We start from the raw sequence: 7,281 nt of genomic DNA on the forward strand, positions 1-7,281 counted from the left end.
AGGTGACAGTGTGACTTCTGAGGTAAGATCATAAAGAACAACAACTTCCACATTGCTTACTTGAATCATTTGCTCTGGGAAAAGTCAACCATCATGTTGTGGAGACACTTGAGCAGCCCTATGGAGAAGTACACATAATAAGGAAACAAGGTCTCCTGTAAACAAGCAGCACATATATCCCAGACAGGTGAGCGTGCCATCTTGGAAGCGGACTCTAGCCCCAGTCAAGCCTCCAGATCACCACAACCCTGGTCAACATCTTGACTGCAACTTCATGAAAGACTTCCCAGCAGAACATTAGCTGGTCCCTAATTCCTCACAGAAACTGTGAAAGATAAATATTTATTATTGTTTTAAGCCACTAAACTTTCTGATAATTTGTCATGGAAAAATAGATAACCAAAATGCTATTTTGGAAACAAAACCAAAACAGTTTATGCATACATAAACACCTTTACTCTGCCAGTAGTAAATATGTACACACCAACTCTAGAAAGGAAATTTTGGAAAATCTTCTGGAACTTTCTTTTCTGCACTCAGCTTAATTCAGCAGTGCTTCTGTTATTGTTCTCATATGAGGATGGAGAAAATAATATACAAAGAATAAAATTAATATTTTTGCGTTTAACAAGTCTGCTTACATTATTAAACAAGACTCCTACAACAACACATCAAAAAGAAGCTCCTCAAAAAAAAAAATCAAAGCAATAAGTTATAAAGGAGAAACAGTTTTTACTCTCTCAAAACAGTGTGTTTATATCCTGAAATATATCTTCTTTTAATTATCCAGAACATGGAAATAAAAAACATTTTTGTTATTTGTTCTCATTTTGAAGACATTTATACATCCCCTAGTCATAATTATATTTTCAAATAAATTTTAAATCAAAAGTGATATTTAATCTTGCTAAATCTTGTAAATAGGAATTGCTATCTAGCTTCTACCACTGCATTTTTTTCTTGTATTTCAAAAAAGTAAAGTCACCTTTCTAATGACCCAAGAATGTAATCTTATAATGCTATTAACCCAAAGCTAAAATTGAACATCAAAACATTCCTCCATATGAAAACTGAACTGTACTATCATTTAATTGAATCTTTAGATTCACCTTTAGTGCATCACTTCCCAACTGCACTGGGAAGTTACTGCCAAATTGTTCCTATAATTCTGCATTTCTTTCATGCAGAGTATCCTGATGAGTATAATATGATCATCATTTACATGATCCAAGATTAGTATGATAATAAAAAAGAATTAGATCAAAACACCAGCTAAAGAATCCTTCATTATATATTTCCTTTATAATGATAACCATGCTATAATTGTAGTGGCCTATGAGAATTTTGATACTCTGTAGATTAAAGGCAATTGAAATTCATTACATGATTCCACAGATGTTTAGTGAGCTCTGATTGGGTGCTTGGCATCATCCTAGAGCTTGAGAAGCAATGAACAAGGAACATCAGTTCCTTGCTTTCATGGTCTTCATATTTCAATGGGTGGCAGACAGACCAAAAACAGATTTTTAAAAAAGAAGAAGAAGAAAGAAGAAGAATGGATTGTTTCAGATGATAATAAGCATTGTGAAGAAAATCCCCTGATGTTCAGGGGAAAACTTTGTAATGAGTAGTCAGAAAAGGCGTCTCTCAGGAGGTGATGCAATCTGAAACTCTGGATCAGACCATTCAGTTGGAGGAAGTATCTGATGACATTGAATCACTTTTATGATTCACTAATTTTTATACCCCTAAAATTCTAAGACACACTGTGAAACATTGTCAAATCTATTTTTGTTTCTTGGTTCACCTAGTGGTGCTCAAGCTTTGATCCTAGCACAGATATGATGATCATGTACAAAGGGTCAAATATATTGACCCATCTTCCCCTAAACCTTAGCAAGCTTGACTAATGAAGAATCCTTTAGGAATATTAGGTATCCAATTTATCTGGTATCCAATTTATCCCTCATTCTCAAGGATTCTGACTCATTGTTGGAAAAATTGGTAGTGTTGGATGTTTATAAGTTGTAAGACTAGGATCTTAAAGCTCTTTGTTATTTTATGAAAGAATCATTATTTTCCATCAGCCAGCCTCTTAAATTAACATCATTTTGAGGTCTAGCCAGTTCAAAGACTGCAGAATCAACTGTCATGCCAAGTGTTTATAGAATCATGTTTCCAAGCACCTGTCTATGAGGTAGCTTAAGACAAATGGTAGCTCCCACCAATGAAGACACTATCGCAAAGTAGTGGTTTCCCGTAAAGTCGCTGGTTGACCAACATGCCAAAAAAGGCTCTCTTACCCCTCTTAACCCCTCAAAGAGTTCTGTAAACCCATCTAGATCTGTGTCTCCGAGAGGCCTCCCCACAATCTTTCTAAAATTCTTAAATTATAATTCTCAGTTTTTCTCTGCTTGGGTCCACATAGGTAACTCTGTCCTACTCAGTTGATCTGGACACAAGACCAGCCCTGACGCAAGTTTTTTTAAAAAACAAAAAACCAACTTCCACCAAATAGGAAACCAGTTCCTTAATTTCAGCTAAGATTTGCGCGGGAGGGCGGAGAGGAAGTCTCAGGCCCCCTTGTCTCTCCTTTCACTGAGCTGGGAAGTCCCTGCCAAATTGGTCCCTTTGTCTCAGGAACATTCCACCCACACCCTAGGCCCTCTGGGGCTCTCTTCTCTCCCCTCTCTTATTAGGGTATTTTTCAAAGTAAATACATCCCCCTTTCTGAGAGAAATTTTGGTGCAAACTGCTAATAGGATAAATGTTCCTCTGCCTCATGCCACTTGATGCACCAGTTGTCATATTGGGGCCACTTAGTGTTGGAAGAGACTTCAGGAAGTTTCGTGTATTTGAGAGCTTGCTGAGCCTAACTTTTACCAAATATAAAGTATTTTAAAGACAAAGTGGTGCCACAGGGAGGGGTGCTTAGAGGGGAGGAACTAACAAGTGGTTTTCCACATTTGCTCAAAGGGGAGGCTGTTGATCTGTGAGGTTTGTCACTGCTGCTTCCAAAGACAATCACACACATGCATACGAACATAAAAGAGCAGGCTTTTTCACTTTCTATAGGATCATATTTTGCTGCAAACTGTGACCCCGCGTAATGAGCTTTTGACACATTTCTTTTAAGTTGCTTGGTATAATCGTAGGGTTTTGCTGTTTTCAGATCTTTCTCGCTTAATTGAGGGATTGCCACACACAGATGACATCAGGAATTCCTGAGTTTCTTAGAAACAGCCTCTATCTACTTAGATTGTGAGAATGGCTTTTCTAAAGGAAATACATTTATCTGAAAGCCACAGAAAACTTCTAAATACAGGGTAACTTCCTGAAACAGCAGGAGTTAGTGCCTTTAGGATACTGTATTTGTATGATATAATGAAATTTGATTCCTTTGAAATTGACAAGTAAATATAAGTTAAGGAAAAACTGACCCATTTTTTTTTTATGGAAACATTTCATTGTGATCTTAGCTTTTACATCATTACATGCTCCTTGGCTAAGTTGATAATAGGCATGTAAACTGTTTTATGCAATTGAAAGGAACATAATTTTCCACATAATTTGGAGGTGTGATTATTACTCAAACGTTTATGCACAATTATGATAAACAAACGCCCATAGAATTAATTCAGCTGGGCTTGTATTTCTATGATCAAGTCCCCTCTATCCTTTCTTGACCCCTGCTTGGTAATTTCTTCTGACTCATTTTAATCATGTTGTATCCTCACAGTGCTTCATAATAAGAGTCCAATCTTGCCATCTCTCTGCCATGAAATGCTGTTTGTGTAGTTTGATCTGTGGACCTAAATGATCTCTGCACAGATTTGTTTGTCTCACGTGGATAGTGACTGATTATACTATTCCTGAAACAGTTCTCCTTAACAAATGCCCAAAAGGACTATCAAAGGTATTAATAATAATAGAAATGACTCTCTCTACCTCTGTTTAGCCACCTCATGGAAAAGCAAGTGCAAGAATGCAACCCAGAGGAAACAAATGACCATTTTCCCAGCCACACTGCCCAGAACTTAAGATGTCTGATTTCCACAACTGTGCATGTTTTCATGCTCCCAGGGCCCCTCCCAGCTCCATAAAAATCAGGCACCCAGGGAAGACCCCAGCACAGTAGGATCCAACCTAACTAGTGCATGTTTAAAATATAAGGTGACATTTAGATGTCTAGAATATCAGAAATACACCGTGAATTTATCTTTAGGGCAGCGGAGCATTCAAACACTCAACCTGCCGCCTGACAATACCTGCAAGGAGAATATGCTGACTATAACAGATGAATTTCGAGAAGACTGAAGACCAGTTGCAACACACTGAGTATTGTTAAAATGTGGATTCTGTTCCCTTACATAGACGGTTACTAAACACCTACTGTATACAGGTATCATGAGGATCACAACATAAGTAAAATAATTCTTGTCCTCAAGAAAGGCATATCCTCATAGAGAATGGAAAGGATATCAGTTGTAAAAATAACCCTGACAAATATTTGCTGAGTATTTACCATGTGCCAGATGCTCCACATGCATTACCTCATGGAATCTTCATGGCAACTGTCTAGAAAAATGATTAAAGAGGACAATGCAGGTGAAACAAACAATTTAACCATTACTTCATGAAGTAGATGGTCTCTTTTCCAAGGCCTGCAAAAAGGGGTAGAAGGCAAGAAACTTTTATAAGATTAAGCACAAAGGTCTAGAAAGAGAAAAGTAGAAAATATCTGATTGTCTGGGGCTGCATGGTCAACCTTGTTTGGGGTAAGAAGGCTCAGAGTTGGCTTGGCCCAGAGTTTGGGGCCGGCTGACTGAATATGCTGGCTGTGGTCAAGCAGAACCACTTACAGGGACACAAAAGTGAACTTAATTTTGGTTTTACTGATGTGGCACCTTGGCCAGGAGTGGCTCCACCTCGGGCCTCGAAATTTATTTCAACCCAACCTTAAGATATAAAAACTGTTATTATCTTTGTTTGCAGATGAGAAGACAGAGACAGAGGGGTAAAAAATATATATATGTGCCAAGGCCAGAAGAGAGTGTGAAGCCAAAATTCAAATGCTGCGTCTGCTGTCAGCATTTCCATCCCCAAGACATGCACTATACTGTGCCCATGATCATCATGTAGGGACAGAGTCAAGAGCACATGAGCAGAGAGAGCAAGGAGGGAAACATTGAAAACCTTGCAATGCTCTTATATCTCTCTCTCTAACACACACACACACACACACACAATGTCCTTTCATTTGAACTGAGAAAACTGAAAGCATTATTCAAAGAAAAAATGAGAGGAAAAACATGTCCCCATTCCATTCTCACCTCTAAATATCATTTGTCAATTTATTTTAACAAAAGGGTTTTAGGACTGAATTTCCCTGATCATCGCTCAGGTTTATCACTTTATACATGGAGCCAAAGCTTCCCTCCAGACTCTCACTCGGACAACTTTTATAAGGAGAATGGACTCTATGAAATAGAAATCATATTAAACATACTTATTTTATCCTAGAGATTTCAACTATCCGATATTCTAGAATTGTCGAGATTTGATTTCTAACCATGGTCTCCTATTTTAAGGGCAACGTTCCCAGTGTCTTCAGCATAGGTGACTCTCACACATTAGGACTAACAGCTGGATTGGTGGGCTGCCTTTATTGAATTTAATACCCAAATAAATTAAGGTTTCTCAAAGTTGATTTAAATCCCCATTAGGGACCCCCACCGGAGCCACCTCTACCAGCAACATATTCAAGGTAATTCAGAGGTCTGTGGGGCCAGCCAGCCTGAGTCTGCTCACCCTTAAAGTCTATGCATCACCTAAAAGGGACTCACCTCACAAAACTTCTGTAAAGGTTAATGAGCTTTCATTCACTCGGTTCCTGAGGGTCAATCTAAATATGTGGAGGAGCCAAGGACCCAGCTTGAAGAAAGCATTTCACATCTCCGCCTTTTTTGCCAGCCATATACAAGTTGGTGTCAGGAAATATACTCACAAACGAAGCCCAAGATTCAGAGCTTGGTTCCATGGGATTAGACAGCTATGAATATCTCCAAAATGCACCTCCTGGATTTTTTCCAAGACTTGATGTTACTGGTTTTGCTGGCATTGTTGGACTTCTTTTGGCCAGAGGGTCAAAAATAAAGAAACTGGTGTATCCACCTGGGTTCATGGGACTAGCTGCCTCTCTTTATTACCACAACAAGCCATCGTATTTGTCCAGGTCCGTGGGGAGAAATGATATGACTGGGGTTTACGAGGATACATAGTCATGGAAGATTTGTGGAAGGAGAACTTTCAAAAGCCAGGAAATGTGAAGAATTCACCTGGAAATAAGCAGAATGCTCCATGCTCTGCCCATTTTAATCAGATATAGGTAAACGTTGGAAACTCCATGCATTTTCTACAGAAAAATGACAGAGAAGTCAGTACTGAATGTAGTAAGTTGGCTTTCTTCTTCAGGAAAAAATATACCAGGCTTCTTTGTTATCTTGGGTGATGCCATACTACCAGTGGACTAATCAGAAATCCTTTCACCTAGAGATAATGTCCAGCAGTAGAACTCCTGGTTCTCATGTTGCTATTAATATACATTATTAAAATTTTGAATTAAAAAAAATCCCCATTAGGCAAACACTGGTAACACAGAGAAGAAAATTAGATCTCTTTCAATTGATTCGATTTCCAGATTTGTTACTGAAGTCATTCATGATTTTTTGGTTTAACTCAGAGACACACAGATAACTGGTTAATGCACACAGTAATATCAACATATGATTTAAAAAAATAAAGAGAAACAAGATATGAGAAGAAATCAGCCCTAGCAACAGAAAATAACACAAGTAAACAAGGCAAGCAGTAGTCTCCATGCTCACAGGCCTCAACAATTTCCTTTATGGCACAGATGCACATTTCGGCACAGATGCACATTTCCGCCAACAACAAAGTCAACTGGTGCTACCTCTTCACAACTTCCTGCCTTCCTCTTTCCTTCCCTTGCCCCCCTACCAGAGCAACCCCTGTGGGTGGCCCTCTGTCTCAGCACAATCTCTTCCTCAGCTCAAATTCTTTTCCTGCGCAGAGCCGCAGAGCCAAGGAAGAGCCCAACCAACAGGTGTTCCCTGGATAACCATGCCCTTGCTTTTACAGGGCCACATCCCAGCAGGAGGAGGGACTGTAGGAGGACAGACTGCGTAGTCACCCCGCCTCAGATCAGCCCCGAGATCTGGACTCTCACTCCCTCTGCAGCCTTGGGTGTAACATTAAAAC

General features: G+C 39.2%; 1 pseudogene; it reads left to right on the top strand.

The window, feature by feature from the left end:
• The first annotated feature begins 5,573 nt into the window (after positions 1-5,573).
• On the top strand, positions 5,574-6,388 carry LOC129511594 (MICOS complex subunit MIC26-like; annotated as a pseudogene).
• The last annotated feature ends 893 nt before the right edge of the window (positions 6,389-7,281 follow it).

The sequence above is a fragment of the Nyctereutes procyonoides genome, unplaced genomic scaffold (assembly GCF_905146905.1).
Source record: "Nyctereutes procyonoides isolate TBG_1078 unplaced genomic scaffold, NYPRO_anot_genome, whole genome shotgun sequence".
Taxonomy (NCBI): domain Eukaryota; kingdom Metazoa; phylum Chordata; class Mammalia; order Carnivora; family Canidae; genus Nyctereutes; species Nyctereutes procyonoides.